The 16,478-nt window shown below is 37.1% G+C and overlaps 1 protein-coding gene across 1 annotated transcript in view; it reads left to right on the forward strand.

The window, feature by feature from the left end:
- Positions 1 to 16,478, forward strand: part of BMPR1A (bone morphogenetic protein receptor type 1A) — a 138,756-nt gene that overhangs the window by 67,239 nt on the left and 55,039 nt on the right. Inside the window, exon 2 of the mRNA XM_047824390.1 lies at positions 12,386 to 12,500. The gene's annotated coding sequence lies outside the window, so the exon portion shown is untranslated. The remainder of the gene's footprint in view (positions 1 to 12,385; positions 12,501 to 16,478) is intronic.

The raw sequence follows: 16,478 nt of genomic DNA on the forward strand, positions 1-16,478 counted from the left end.
ATTAACTACCTGCCTCTCATTACATAGAGGTGAGAACTTCAATGCAGGCTTCCCAGCTAAAACTTTCTTCCCTATGTTTTTACCCACCTACGGACATGTAGCAACACTGTCCCACGCCCAGCCTTTGGAGGAAATAGCTGTAGTCCATTTCCCCTCCTGTTGGATGTGATTCCTTTGCATATTCCTGTACAATGATAGATTTTATATGGATGCTGTTAATCAAAAATTATTTTCTGTAATTTCTGGAATATCATTTCTTCAGTCTCCCTGATGCACACATTTGGATGAATGACAGCTGGGTATTTAATGAAGGCAGTTTTGTTTTTAATAAATAGTAATTAAGTCAAATATTTTATAACAGATTATTGGATTAAAGTCTGACATAACCAGTACATCCTTGAGGTGATAAGTGTTACCTGTTTTCATGAGATGTAATTAGTTGTTTTAGGAAACTACCCATGTTTTAGAGGAATTCATTCTATCCTTTTTACCTTGCTTTAGCAGCCTGAAAAATATGGTATCCATCATTAGGAAACAGATCTGTTTGGAGAAAGAAATTTTAAAACATTCTTCTATTTGCTAAATAGAACATTTGAAAATATGTTCTAACATATCAGTATGGCTGTCTCTACTTCAGGATCAAATAAAACCTTTGTAAATTTTGCACAGTACAATTGATTTGCAGTTCTTTTAAAGCCATATGCCTTCAGGCTGGTTATAGTGCTCTGTGTTGGAAGCACAGCTGTAATTTTTGACCTTTTGAACAAAATGTAATTTTTCATCCTGTTGAACAACTCATAATTTACAATTTCTAGGAAAAAGCTTTAAAATTTGTCGATGGAGGGAGGATCTTTGGGACTTCTTATAGATCTGTCAGTATTTGATTTTAGTAACTTCTGTCGTACTGACATTGTTTACTAAAATCATGTGTGGAATTAAAACTCGTACCTAATTAAGGGGCTTCTGGGTAGTTCAGTTGGTCAAGCATCCAACTTTGGCTCAGGTCCTGGTCTCTTAGTTCCTGGGGTTCTGCGCTGACAGTGCAGAGCCCACTTCAGATCTCTGTCCCTCGCTCTCTGCCCCTCCCCTGCCAGCTCTCTCTCTCAAAAATAAACGTTAAAAAAAAAAACCTCATAACTGATAAAGTATATATTTTCCCCAATTTTTTTACTTTAAAAACTTTTAAAATAAAGTTTGAACAAATAGTAAAAACCCATTTTACCAGTTCACTTGCTAATAACCTTTTGCTTCATCTACTTTCTCTGTTTATAAAAACACATATACATTTTTTTTTTACCATTTGAAAGTTATCTGCAAATGTCTTGAAACTTTACCCCTAAATATTTTAGCAAGTGTATCCTAAGAAACAGGTTGTTTTCCTTAAGAGCTACATTATCATAGCTAAGAGATTTAATACCAATATAATATTGTGTAATATACTTCCCTTACTTAAATTTCTTATACTTTGTTTTCAAAAGAGTTCTTTGTAGCTATTTTTATTTGTTTTTTAAGTAGGCTCCACACCAAACATGGGGCTTGAAGTCACACCCTTAGATCAAAAGTCACATGCTCGGGGCGCCTGGGTGGCTCAGTCGGTTGAGCATCCGACTTCAGCTCAGGTCACGATCTCGCAGTCCGTGAGTTCGAGCCCCGCGTCGGGCTCTGGGCTGACGGCTCGGAGCCTGGAGACTGCTTCCGATTCTGTGTCTCCCTCTCTCTCTGCCCCTCCCCCGTTCATGCTCTGTCTCTCTCTGTCTCAAAAATAAATAAACGGTAAAAAAAAAAATTAAAAAAAGAAAAAGTCGCATGCTCTACTGACTGAGCCAGGTGCCCCATTTTGATATTTGATCTAGGAACTAAATAAGGAATATATTTCTCATTTGGTTGTCATATATCTTTAGTTTTCTTTGATTGAGAGTTTCCATTATCACTATTCTACTGCCCCTTATCTCCCGCCCCCCAGTGGTCTTTTCTGAAATCTTACCTAGTTTTTTTTTAAATGATTTTTTAAAAAATGTTTATTTATTTTTGAGATACAGAGCACAATTGGGGATGGAGCAAGAGAGAGAGAGGGAGACAGAGGATCCGAAATGGGCTCCACACTGACAGCAGAGAGCCTAATGTGGGGCTGGAATCCACAAACCACGAGATCATGACGTGAGCTGAGTTGGACACTTAGCCAACTAAGCCACCCAGGTGCCCCAAGGTGGTTTTTTTTTTTTTTTTTAAGTAGGCTATCCCACAATTTGCTGCTTGTGTTTTTGTATTTCATGACTAGATTAAAGTTAAATTTGGGGGGGATGAATGCTATATAGATAGCATTGTGTATTTTCCATTGGATTATATCAGGAGAGGAAGTAAATTACTAATAGTCTGTGGCGATTCACTATATTGTAGCGTAACGCTGTAATTGGTGTTCATAATGTTAATTCTAAATAATGTTTATGCTTTATTGAAAAGTATAAACAATGCCCATTTTTAGAAGAATTGATGGACTCTTAGCAGTCTAAAATCAATTCCTGATGATTCCTCAGAATAGAAATTTTCCTGTTTATATAATGTAGTGAAACTATCCAGAGGAACTTGCCCCGTGGGTGCTTTTACAACTAATAAAATAAATGTTCTGTTGGTAATTTCTTATCATTTTATGGAAATAAATGGGTGATACATAGTTCTTCACTGACTGAGTTAGGTTTACTTGGAAAGGGGAAGAAGATATATCACAATTTAAATGCCCATGTGTACAGTGTGTATTGTGCTAATAAATTATAGAGAAAAACTAAAATGAAAACATAGAGGTGGTTTCTATGCTTCTTTGTAAGGAAGGATAAATTGGAAAAGAATATATGGGTAGATGATTATTTGGGGATTCATCCTGGGGCAGGTGGCTGCATCAAACTTCCTATGTGTGTCACTCTTAGAACAGATGGGCACCCATTGAAATAGCAGTCACTGCTTCCCAGACCCAGAATTTGGTCTAGGAACTGCTGGTTTCTTTAGACTTCTATTATGGGCACTCCTCATTTCCATAGGATACTAGAAACCACTGCAGAATTGAAGTTTTCTAGCTGATTGGAAAGAAGTAATATATCTTGAATAGTCTTTGAACAGTTATTTTGTTCAAAATCTAATTTAAAGCAGAGGTAAAACATTTTTAGGAAATAGAGCTTAAAAATGTTTAATTGCTTAGAAGTAATTCTAGATTCATAGGACATTGCAAAAATAATGAGAGGTCCCTTGTACCCTTCACCTTCCTCCAGTGGTTACTTAATACTACCTGATGTACAATACCAAACCAGCAATTGACATTGGTTCATTTTATATGTATTGTGCTGTGCCATTTAAGTATACATGTAGATTTAGGTAACCACGTCAGCAACAAGGTACAGATTCTGTCACCGCAAAGACCTCCCTTATGCCACCCACACAGCTGCCGCCATTAGTCTTTTTTTCCATCTGTATAATTTTATCATTTTGAGAGTGTTTTATAAATGGAATCCTACATTGTGTGACCTTTTTGCACTCAGCCTAATCCTTTGAGATTCACCCAAGTTGTTTTGTGTAACAGTAGTTTATTCCTTTTTATTGCTGAGTATAAGATTCTGTTGTATGGATGTACCATAGTTTAACCATTTACCTTTTGAAGGACATTTTATTTTCTCCAGTTTTGGGCTATTAAAAATAAAGCTGCTACTAACATTCATGTTCGTTTCTTTGTAACCAGGAGTGCATTTGGTTACATGTGAGTGTGTATTTCGTTTTTAAAGAAACTTCTAAACCATTTTCCAGAGTAGCTGTTGCATTTTACATTCTCATCAGCAACGTAGGAAGGATTCATTTTCTTCATATTCTTGCCAGAACTTGGTATTGCCCTGTTTTTTATTTTAGTTATTCCAGTGGGTGCTTAGTGATCTCAGTGTAGTCTTAATTTGCGTTTCCCTGATGGCTGTTGTTGTTGACCATATCTTTTCATGTGCTTATTTGCTATCCAAATATCTTCAGTGAAATCGCTCTTCATGTTCTTTGCCCAGTTTCTAGGTGAATTTTTTTTAATGTTGAGTTTTGATATTTCTGGATATATTCTAGATATGGATCTTTTGTCACATCTATGGTTTGCAAGTATATTTTCCTATACTGTGTCTTGTCTTTTCATCTTTTTAACAGGGTCTTTTGCAGAGCAAACAGTTTAATTTTGATGAATTCAAATTTATCCTTTTTTTTCTTATATAGATCATCCCTTTGGTGTCTTTCTCCATTCCCACCCTCCACTCCCAATCCCACACAACCATTAATCTGTTTTCTGTCTCTGTGGAATTGCATATTTTGGGTATTTTGTATAAATGGAACCATATAACACGTGGCCTTTTGTCTGGCTTCTTTCACTTAGCGTAATATTTTCAGTGTTCATATGTTGTATTGGAATTGATTCTTTTTATGGCTTAATTTATTTTTATGGATAAATAATATTTAGTTGGATGGATATACCACCTTTTGTGTATCTGTTCATGAGTTGATAGGCATTTAGGTTGTTTCCACTTTTTTGCCTATATTCCGATGAGTTGGTGTGTACCTTTTCATCTCTACCTTCCTCATACATGTTGTATGTGTGTGCATACACATACACACACACACACGCACACACACACACACTGCTGTTTGTGTGTATAGTTTTCTTTTTAATAGTGGAGTGACTCTTTTTATAATTTTTATAACTGCAGGATATTTGGGATATCATTCTATATCAGCACAAATAAATGATTCTCATTCTTTTAAAGGACTGTGTAATGTTCATTGTGGCTATTTAACTGATCCCACCCTGATAAACACTTAGGTGAGACTGGATGGTTTTCTGTTTTTCTTTCTTATGTAACCAGCTTTAACCATACTTACACAAGGGTCTTTGTGGTGCAGAGCTCATTTTGCCTACTTGGGGATTTTTCTTTTTCCTGTCATTCTTCATCAATCATTTATTCGAAAATACATGGATTATCTCCTTTGTGCTGGTCACTGGACTGTGCTTAAAACACAGGGAACACAAGTATTAGTAAAATGCAATTGCTGTACACAGGGGTTATCTTAATAAGTAAGACATACCTTTAAATAGATCATCAGAATTCAGTGTGCTAAGCACTAAGTGTGTTATTACCAGACTCAGCAAGTTAGCAACACGTAGGGAGTGGAGAGGATTCAATGAAAGGAGGTATTTGAGATGGATCTTTGTGAGGACAAATGGAAGTTCACTTGGCAAAATATAAAGATAACATTTTGATTTTTGAATTAGAATAGCAAGTTCAAAGAAAGGGAGAAGCATTAAATAACTGGGCATATTTAGGAAATAGCAAATAGTTTAATAATGACCAGCAGGAGACTTTTTGGCAGAGATTATAGTAGAAGATAAAGCAGGTTAAATAGACGGAAAGCAGATTATAGCAGTCTATAGATAGCCTTCTAAAGATTTTGGCCTTCATTTTATACACAAGTGGAAATTGTTGAAAAATTTTAAAGCACACTTGTATTTTTTTATTTATAGTAAAATTTTAGAGTTGTGCTGTAAATATTTTAGAACATTTCATCACTGCTCCAAATTTCCCACTTCTACCCCTTGCTTTAGGTAACCACTGCTTTGGTCTGATTGTCTAAATTTGCCTTTTCTAAATATTTCGTATGCATGGAATCATGTGATACATGGTATTTTGCAACTGGCTTCATTTACTTAGCATGTGTTTGAGGTACATTCGAGTTGTAACATGTGCCAGTACTTTATTACCTGATAGTATTCCATTGTATGATTATGCCACACTTTATCCATTCACCAGTTGATGGACCTTTGGGTTGTTTTCACTTTTGGCTATTATGAATAATACTGCTGAGAACATTTGTGTATAAGTCTTTGTATAGACACACATTTTCATATCTCTTGGGTATTTCCATAGAGGGAATTTTGGATCATATAGTGAGTTTATGTTTAACTTTTCAAGAAATTGCTGAACGGTTCTTCCAAGCGGTTGCATCATTTTATAGCAGTGTGTGAGAGTTCCAGTTTCTCCATGTCCTTACCAACACTTGGTATTGTCTGTCTTTTTTATTATGACCATTCCGGTGGGTATGTAGTTGTTTCTAATTATAGTTTTAATTTTTATTTTCCTGATAACTTATGATGTTTATAATCTATTCAAGAAGCACAGTTGTATTTTAGAAACAAAGGTACAGTGAAGGAGGTAAGAATGAAGGCAGGCTGCAGTGAAAGATGAGAGCCTGTACTAGGTGTGTATAGATATAAAGGAGACAGATTTTAAAGATATACCAGAATGGGCAGCATTTCTTAATTACCTCAATATAATAGATGAAGCAGAGGGAGATGAGATTAGTGCTTCCTAGATTTCCAACTTTGACAGTTGGGTAGGTGGTGGTGCTGCTGTTAGCCATGCAAGTGAATATGAGTGCATAAACAATTTTTGTGCTGGTAGATGATGGCTTTTATATCACTTCCGTTCTCTTAATGTGCCACTGGAATAACTATTTAATATTTAGTACTTTGGAAATTTGTATTAGTTCAAGAGAAGGATCTGGATTGAGATATAATTTATTTTTTTTTTTAATTTTTTTTTAACGTTTATTTATTTTTGAGACAGAGAGAGACAGAGCATGAACAGGGGAGGGTCAGAGAGAGGGAGACACAGAATCTGAAACAGGCTCCAGGCTCTGAGCTGTCAGCACAGAGCTCGACGTGGGGCTCGAACTCACGGACCGCGAGATCACGACCTGAGCGGAAGTCGGCCGCTTAACCAACTGAGCCACCCAGGTGCCCCAGGATTGAGATCTAATTTAGATGAGTTATCATTGTATAAATAAAAGTTGAATTCATGAAAGTAAATGGTGTATTGGCTTCTAAATCACTGAATTTGCTGGGTTACTTTTGGTAATTGAAAACTGGTTAAACAATAAAAAGATTTAATATAATAAAAAGATCCAACCTAGTTAAAACATTCAAGCATTATAGCATCACCAAGGACCCAGATTCTTTCTGTCTTTTGATGCAGCCATTCTTTTTTTTTAAAATAATTTATCTTTTAATTTACATCCAAGTTAGTTAGCAGATAGTGCACCAATGATTTCAGGAGTAGATTCCTTAATGCCCCTTGCCTATTTAGCCCATCCGCTCTCCCACAACCCCTTCAACAACCCTCTGTTTTTTCTCTATATTTAAGAGTCTCTTATGTTTTGTCCTTCTCCCCATTTTTATATTATTTTTGCTTCCCTTCTCTTATGTTCATCTGTTTTTCTCTTAAAGTCCTCCTACGAGTGAAGTCATATGATATTTGTCTCTCTCTGGCTGTCTAATTTCACTTAGCATGATACCCTCTAGTTCCATCCACGCAGTTGGAAATGGCAAGATTTCATTCTTTTTGATTGCTGAGTAATATTCCACTGTATACATATATCACATCTTCTTTATCCATTCATCCATTGTTGGACATTTGGGCTCTTTCCATACTTTGGTTATTGTTGATAGTGCTGCTGTAAACATTGGGGTGCATGTGCCCCTTTGAAACAGCATACTTGTATCCCTTGGATAAATACTTAGTAGTATAATTGCTGGGGTGTAGGGTAGTTCTATTTTTAATTTTTTGAGGAACCTCCATAGTGTTTTCCAGAGTGACTGCACCAGTTTGCATTCCCACCAACGATGCAAAAGAGATCCTCTTTCTCTGCATCTTTGCCAACATCTGTTGTTGCCTGAGTTGTTAATGTTAGCCATTCTGACAGATGTGAGGTGGTATCTCATTATGGTTTTGATTTGTATTTCCCTGATGATTAGTGATGTTGAACATTTTTTCATGTGTTGGTTGGGCATCTGGATGTCTTCTTTGGAGAAGTGTCTATTTATGTCTTTTGCCCATTTCTTTACTGGATTATTTGTTTTTTGGGTGTTGAGTTTGATAAGTTCTTTCTAGATTTTGGATACTAACCCTTTACTTGAAATGTTGTTTGCAAATATCTTCTCCCATTCCATTCGTTGCCTTTTAGTTTTGCTGATTGTTTCCTTACCTGTGCAGAAGCTTCATTATTTGTTGGGTTGTCTTCTTAGGCCATCTCTTTCCTTATGGTCCTAAGATAGCTGCCTCATTCTGCTTGACAAACTCAAACCCAGAGTTGCCTGGAAAAAAAGGTTGGGGGATGGAAGGGGTTTTCACCCAAGTGTCTTTTTTTCATCATCCAGAAGCTCCCCAGCAATTTAGTCTCTTGTCTTACTGGCAAGGAGAATGGAAATTGCCACAATTGGCTTAGACCAGAGCTTTCCAAGCCTGGTGTTGAGAATCTTTTTCACATATCTTTTGGAGGGAGCTTTTCTCCCCTTGCCTTTTGGTTATCTGTTATAATTAAGATAGGTAAGGTTTTCTAGACAGGCTGGTTTCATATCATTGAGTTGTTGCTATTCAGTACTTCAGATCAGCTAGTATTTGTTGAAATCCTACTCTGTGTCATCAACTGTGCTAGATTCTAGAATACAACAGTGAATAAAAGCTTAGAGTTTGGTATGGAAATATGCTTAAGCAGAAGAGTGCTACATAGAATCGTGCACTGTAGTTCATTTGTATTGTGGGTTTAATACTGCTGTTTAAATCTTTGCTTTTATGGGAAAGGCATGTTAAGTTGTAAAATCATGCTTATATTCAATTTGTAAGTGATGTTTTAGAACACAACCCGTCCATAAGTTGACCCTTCCTTTCTGTGTGATGTGGTACTAACCTGCTTTATTATAGAAGTGCTTGATAGGGGCGCCTGGGTGGCTTAGTTAAGCATTCAACTCTTGATTTTGGCTCACGTCATGATCTCATGGTTGTGAAATCAAGCGCCATGGTCAGGCTCCATGCTGGGAGTGGAGACTGCTTGGGATTCTCTCCCTCTCCCTCTACCTCTTCCTCTCCCCTGCTCTCATGATCTCTCTCTTCTCTCTCTCTCTCTCTCTCTCTCTCTCTCTCTCAAAAAAAATAATAATAATAATGCATGATAAACCTAAATTACACTGCTCATTTGAGTTACTTATAGCTAAAACTGTATTGTATTTTTCTGAAGCATGATGTTGGAATTTTCCAGTTAATGTACCAAAGATTGTAATATTAATGCATTTAGTTTAAGAGCCCAGCTGGAATGTTTTGTCAAATATTATTTTGTAGTGTGGTTCTGATTTTTTAAAACGGTTATAAGAATGCAGTGATAGTGTTAACAGCAATATTTGTCCAACATTTGGGGTACTTTTTATGGTGCTTGGAGAGGAGAAATGAAGATGAGAAGGAGAGGATTTGGAGTGGTAGAAAGAAAAAATATGTTGTCAGTATTGCTGATTTTGTGAAGACTAGGAAATGACCACTTTCTGACATTTTGTACAAACTCAAAAGTAATCTTACATTTTGTCTTATGAGTATATTTATCAAAAGCATATGTACACTATTATTTCTGTAAAGCAAATCTTATATAGGAGTGAATGGTCGATGTCCTAAAACGTTGGAGTCAAAGATGACTATAATATCCTTAGTTCGTGTTTGTCACTGATGGGTTATGTATGGTTAGTGATCTTTTAAGTACCCCAGTGGTTTATTTATTTTTAAAACATTTATCTAATTCTCTTTAGAGAGAGAGCATGCGAGAGACAGCGAGCTCGTGAGCAGGAGAAAGAGAGAATCCCAAACAGGCTCTGTGCTGTCAGTGCAGAGTCCGACTTGGAGCTCGATCCTCCCACCGTGGGATCATGACCTGAGCTGAAATCGAGTCAGCCACTCAACCGATTCAGCCACCCAGGTGCCCAGTACCCCAGTGGTTTAAAGTTTAACAACTTTTGGGGTGCCTAGGTGGCTCAGTCGGTTAAGCGTCTGACTAGATTTCAGCTCAGGTCATGATCTCCTGGTTTCATGAGTTCAAGTCCCACATCAGTGTCAGCCCTGACAGTGTAAGCCTGCTTGGGAATCTCTTTCTCCTTCTCTTTCTGCTCCTCCCCTAATCATGCTGTCTCTGTCTCTCTCAAAATAATTTTTAAAAAAGTTTAACAACTTTAATAATTTTGAGAACCATGAGGGATGTGTACATTTTGGTGGCAAATAAAGGTATTTTGTAAAGATAATGTGGGATTAAAATGCACTTTTCACATTTGTTTGCCCATATTTACCAACTTTGAAATTCTAACATTAGCTCAATCATAAAACATTAGAATATATCTAGAAAGGTTTGTTTTTCACTTATTCTATCATTAAGAAGCTCTGATGTGTTTTTAAAAGAATTATTTTTTCTTCAGTGTGTTTTCCAGCACTAACAGGCTTGAAAATTTCAGACACAAAATTTTTGATGAAAGCATTATCATACTTGTTTAGTATTCAGTTTTGACTGGATCGTTATGGTTGTTAAACCCAAGTTCATAGTGCTAAAAGCCTGTGGTATATTACCTTGTAAGTTAAGTGATTAAAGCTGCACATGTTTACTGATTTCTGCTTATAGGACTGTAGCACTATATTGCAAAGGTTAGGGAAAGCTTTAGTTTATTCACACAGTTTTAGTTTGTAAAAAGTGATTTGCAGACCTGTACTGTGAAGCATATCCTGTCCTTTGATTAATCTTTTATTTACCTCTTAGTAGTAAGGTCACATTTACTTGGTTTTCATTAGTTGGTCTTAGATTCAATCTTTAGACAGTTATTTTTTTTGTCATTTATTTCTGCATTGAGAGGATGGAGGGAGGATAGAAAATTCAGGCAGGATCTTGGACTTTGAAGGTGGCATATTTCCAGATTCTTTAATTATGTATTTTTCTTTTTATTAACTTTAGACTTAGCCTAAAGCTTCAGTTCTTTTTTTTCACACCAAGGAAATGGTGGTGTAATAAATAGTGCTGTAATAAACAATGGTTGGTAAGTGGTTCACATGTTAATTTTATTTGATCCATTGGAAATAACCTGGTAGAATTAGAATCAAGCCATGTATTTTTTAAACATAGTCATTTTGATGGATTGTTTTAACCTTTAGGAGAATAGGTTAATCTGAGCTTTGCTTAATATAAGTGATTGCCTTCCCTCTTTTCTTCCACACACACCATTTGGGAAGAATGGAGTTGTTGGCAAAGAGGGGCTTTCGAGGAAAATATTTGTCATTTCTAAAATGGAAATACAATGCATTTATTTTTTGATTATATAAGGGAAATTTTTTAAGACTGTGAACATCTCAGAAAAACAAAATCCTAAACAGTGTATCTCCATTCCTGCCCTCTTTTCTCTAAGTGATATTCTAAGAGTTGTATAGTCCTGTCAGTACCCTGAAAAATGTTAGGGACCAGTTAAGTTGTAGGTAACCAGTGCATTGTGAAGACAGTAAAAGCTCTTAAATGCAGACAAAGCATTGCTAATTGCTTTCAGGGTCAGTCTGTCTTTAGTTGGACCATGAAAGATTTAGCATGGTCCTATGGCAGCCTGTCTGCTGAGTGGAGACTCTTGTCTTTAAGAAAGCCTGCTATCTGATATGCTAGACAGTTTCAGGTTGCCCAGTTTACATGAATTCAGTCATTATTGCCAAGACTATTAAACCTCAGTGTGACACAAATGATACTTCTAAATGCACTTGAAGACAAAGGCATTTTGACCTTGCAGTGGGACATAGGTAGTGTTCATGCAGCTTAAAATTTTTCCTTTTACAATATGAAACAGAATACCTTGCTATTTGAAGTTTCAGTTAAAAGATACATTCAACAAAATTATTTTCAAGATCTCTAAGTAAACAACACACTTCTTTAAATAGATTTAAATTTTTCATTGTTTCCCTCTTCCAGATTTGTGAATTTTGTCTCTTAAGGCAGCAGGGGAACTGAATGTCAGGGGTCACATAGTTGTAACCCGTCCCCTGGGCTTAGACCAAGCGATGCGATTCATTCCTGACCCCTCCAGTTCCTGATATTCTAGGGGAAAGCTTGACTGAAATGAAAACTGCTTACAGAGATTTTGTGATAAAAGTGAAAATAGGGATATTAGCTGGGTGGTCAAATATAGTTTTGCTGATGTAGGGGTTTGAATGTTGTAGAATTATAGATTTTAGTGTTGCTTCTAGCTGCTCCTGCTTTTCCAGTTTAAGATGTGATTTTTTTTTTCAAAAGTCTAAGCTGATACAGAAATTTTACACGTGAGTAACTTTTTCCACAGAACTATTATCTTTGCAAAGTTGAAAATATGCAAAATGGGAAACTTCTTTGGGCAGAGGTTGGGAAAATGGTAAAGCAATAGGTTAAAGTACTTTAGAATTTTCATTGACTTTACATTGAAAATGTATAGTTTTACACAGGACATTGTTTTAGTATTGCTTCTGCATGTTTCTTTTAGTCTAAATAAGTTCTTTTTTTTTTTTAACAGATTTATGAAAATATGCATCTGTTTAATACTGTCTTGGAATTCATGAGATGGAAGCATAGGTCAAAGCTGTTTGGAGAAAATTGGAAGTACAGTTTTATCTAGCCACATCTCTGAGGTAAGAAAAAGACTTTTAAGAAAATAATTAGAATTATATGAAAATTCTCATTTTCTTAACAGTTGAAAATAGTCCTTCTGTATCAACAGTAATTTCTGACTGGATGTTGGAAAGAGATGATGATGCCCATGCATTCTGTCTGGATAGTACGGATAATGTTGGGCAGCATCCATAGCAAATATAAGTAATTTTTCAAATCTAAGTTTCCTGAGTTTATTTATTTATTTTTAAAGTTTATTTTTATTTATTTTGAGCTAGAGATAGAGAGCAAGTGAGGGAGGGTCAGAGAGAGAGGGAGACAGAATCCCAAGCAGGCTCCATGCACTCAGCACAGAACCCCAAGTGGGGCTCAAACTCACAAACTGTGAGCTTATGACCTGAGCTGAAATCAAGAGTCAGACATTTAACTGACTGAGCCACCCAGGCACCCTAAGTTTTCTAAGCTTAAGGAAACATTAAAATTAATGTTTTATTGTCTTATTGGTCTCTTCATTTTGTCATTTGTTTACATACAACACATATTTTTGTACATCATGTTTCAAGTCTTAGCATATTGTAAGGGAGATACCATAAAAAAAGCAAAGTATTGCCTTTTTTATTCTTTTTGTTTGTTTCTTTAGAGAGAGAGCGAGAGCACATGTGCATGGGATAGGGGCAGAGAATGAGAGAGAATCCCAAGCAGGCTCTATGCTCAGTGTGGAGCCTGACGAGGGGCTTGATCCCACGAACCTCAAGATCATGACTGAGCTGAAATCAAGAGTCGGATGCTCAACCGACTGAGTGACCCAGGCATCCCTATTCTTATTTTCAAAAATTAATTTTTTTAAGGTATTGCGTTTTTTAAAAGAGCAGTTTTTAAAAAAATTTTTTTTTTCAACGTTTATTTATTTTTGGGACAGAGAGAGACAGAGCATGAACGGGGGAGGGGCAGAGAGAGAGGGAGACACAGAATCAGAAACAGGCTCCAGGCTCTGAGCCATCAGCCCAGAGCCCGATGCGGGGCTCGAACTCACGGAGTGCAAGATCGTGACCTGGCTGAAGTCGGACGCTTAACCGACTGCGCCACCCAGGTGCCCCTAAAAGAGCAGTTTTTAAAGAAAAAAATACTGTTCTGTTCATATTACGTCTTTTGCTATAGTTTTAAAAGCTAAGCAAGATTTAGTAAAAAATGTTTAAAATATTCCTTCAGGTATAATTCTGACACTGTTACTGAAGGATGGTATCTTATTTTAGTGGAGTTACTGCTCAGTGAATTGGGATCAATGAAGAAATTTATGAAGCAGAATTTGATGGTTTCATGTTAACAAATAACCATCAGTATGGTAATGTCCTTAGAGAAATACCTTTCAGTGAGGTAATAAGTTACCTCATAATATAAAACTAGCTAGTTTTGGTGCTTTTATTAAAGTTCTTTTCAGCTCTTAGTTGATGACTGATTTAGGACTTTGCAATATTTAGAAAGATTCCAACATTTTATATTGAAAATTAAGTAGTCACTGTTTTGTGATTATACATTGTGTAACTGGAAAACATTACATTATTGAGGAAGGAAAGCATTCACATTAAGAAAAGGCTTTGTGATTCAGCTCTTATCAAGTTTTCTCTTTTTAAAAAAATTTTTAGTGTTTTTTTTTGAGAGAGAGAAATACCTGACCCAAAGTTGGTTGTTTAACTGACTGAGCCATCCAGGCACCCCTCAAGTTTTCTCTTTAACATAAATCTAGTTAAGCTTTCAAATTAATATTTTTACTATTAAAATGTATATTAAAGGTGTTTTTAATGTTTATTTATTTTTGAGCGAGAGCAAGAGCATGAGAGGGAGAGGGGCAGAGAAAGAGGAGTACAGAGGATCCCGAGCCTGCTCTGCGCTGACAGGGAGCCCAGTGCAGGGCTTGAACCCATGAACTGTGAGATCATGACCTGAGCTGAAGTCCAACTCTCAACTGACTGAGCCACCCAGGTGCCCCAAAAAATATATATATTTTGAAGATCCCTCTATCATTCTTTTTTTTTAATTTTTTTTTTTTTTTAACATTTATTTATTTTTGAGACAGAGAGAGACAGAGCATGAACGGGGGGAGGGCCAGAGAGAGAGGGAGACACAGAATCTGAAGCAGGCTCCAGGCTCTGAGCTGTCAGCACAGAGCCTGATGCGGGGCTCAAACTCACGGACGGTGAGATCGTGACCTGAGCGAAGTCGGACGCTCAACCGACTGAGCCACCCAGGCGCCCCAATCCCTCTATCATTCTTATCTCAGGATAGTGACAACAGTGTTTCTCAAAGTATGGAATGTGTGCTGCCAGTACTGTTCAGAATGATTTTAGGTCTTAACACAGGTAAATTTTTAAAAATATTTTCAGGGGTTTCTGGGTAGCTCAGTCAGTTAAACGTCCGACTTTGGCTCAGGTCATGATCTATGCTGACAGCTCAGAGCCTGGAGCCTGCTTTGGATTGTAATGTCTCTTTCTCTGACCCTCCCATGCTCACATACATGCCTGCACACACACTTCCTTTCTCTCTCAAAAATAAACATCAAAAATAAATAAGTAAATAAAAATATTTTCAGAGTTTTATATTTATTTTGATAACTTCCAATTCATAACAAGTACTGTTGACTTTTCCATTTAATATTGTGACAGTATGTTCGGACTGTGACTCAGAAACTCAAGTTAATCATATCTTACATTTACAGGAGTAAAATTACTTTGTTCTTTATAAGGTCCCTCAATTGATTTATTTTATTTACTTTCTTCTTGATCTCCACTCTCCTTTTGTCTCCTCCTGCCATAGGAAAGCAGTCTCATTTGTTTGCTATATGTCTTTGAATATGTCTTTGGTGTGTGTGTATGTATGTATTTAATTGACTTAGGTTTGGCTATATATAGTCTGCCCCTTTTTTCCAGTTTTCTTCACCACTAGAAAGTTAAAATCTCGGGGCGCCTGGGTGGTGCAGTCGGTTAAGCATCCGACTTCAGCCAGGTCACGATCTCGCGGTCCGTGAGTTCGAGCCCCGCGTCAGGCTCTGGGCTGATGGCTCAGAGCCTGGAGCCTGTTTCCGATTCTGTGTCTCCCTCTCTCTCTGCCCCTCCCGCGTTCATGCTCTGTCTCTGTCCCAAAAATAAATAAACGTTGAAAGTTAAAATCTCTTTGTTGCTGTGTATATGCTTGCTCACTGGTATTTACATTTAGGATCCCATAGTGTATTGCACCCTATTCTGCTGCTTTAAAGAGGCAATACGCTCTTGTTAAAGTGCAGGCTGTGGAGCCACATTGTTTTAGCTTGAGTCCTGACTGCACCACTTCTTAGTTTGGGCTCCTTTGAAAGTAGAGCCTGAGAAAAGGACTTACGACTAGGTAGTTTATTTGCAAGGTGATCCAAAGAAGCAGAAATGGGAGAAAGGGAAAGGTAAGAGAAGTTACATAAAGTGTGGTAAGGAGCCGGTTATCACTATGGGCAATCATGGGGACCCTCTGAATGCGCCGTAGTATTGTCCCATCAAAGGACAGGGAGCTTGGGACATTTATCCACTGACTTTCATCATCTTTTTTTTTTTTTTTTTTTTTTTTTTTTTTTGAGGTTTTTGTTATTTGAGGAATCTCTACACCCAGCAAGGGGCTCTAACTTAATGACCCTGAGATCAAGAATCAGATGCTCTTCTGACCTAGCAAGCCCGGTGCCCCAATGACTTTTCATCTTCTGTTAGTTGAAGATTGCTCCTGGAGCTTTAACTCTAGCATTTGTATGGCTGTGCCTACATACTGCTGAGCAGTCTTCTTTAAGTTTGGAGAAAACACTAAGGAGCAAAACAGCAGTGCCTTGACTTATACTTGGTATCAGATACTGTCAGGCAGTGCATAGAGCTGTCCACCATAGCTATAATGAGGCCGGTAGGGTAAGGGGATGTGTTGCCAGCACCACAAGTGTTTGCTATAGCCTGTTTTTATTTCTCAGATTGCCTCATGTTCCATTAAGCCCA

This window comes from Prionailurus viverrinus, chromosome D2, assembly GCF_022837055.1.
Source record: "Prionailurus viverrinus isolate Anna chromosome D2, UM_Priviv_1.0, whole genome shotgun sequence".
Classification (NCBI taxonomy): Eukaryota; Metazoa; Chordata; class Mammalia; order Carnivora; family Felidae; genus Prionailurus; species Prionailurus viverrinus.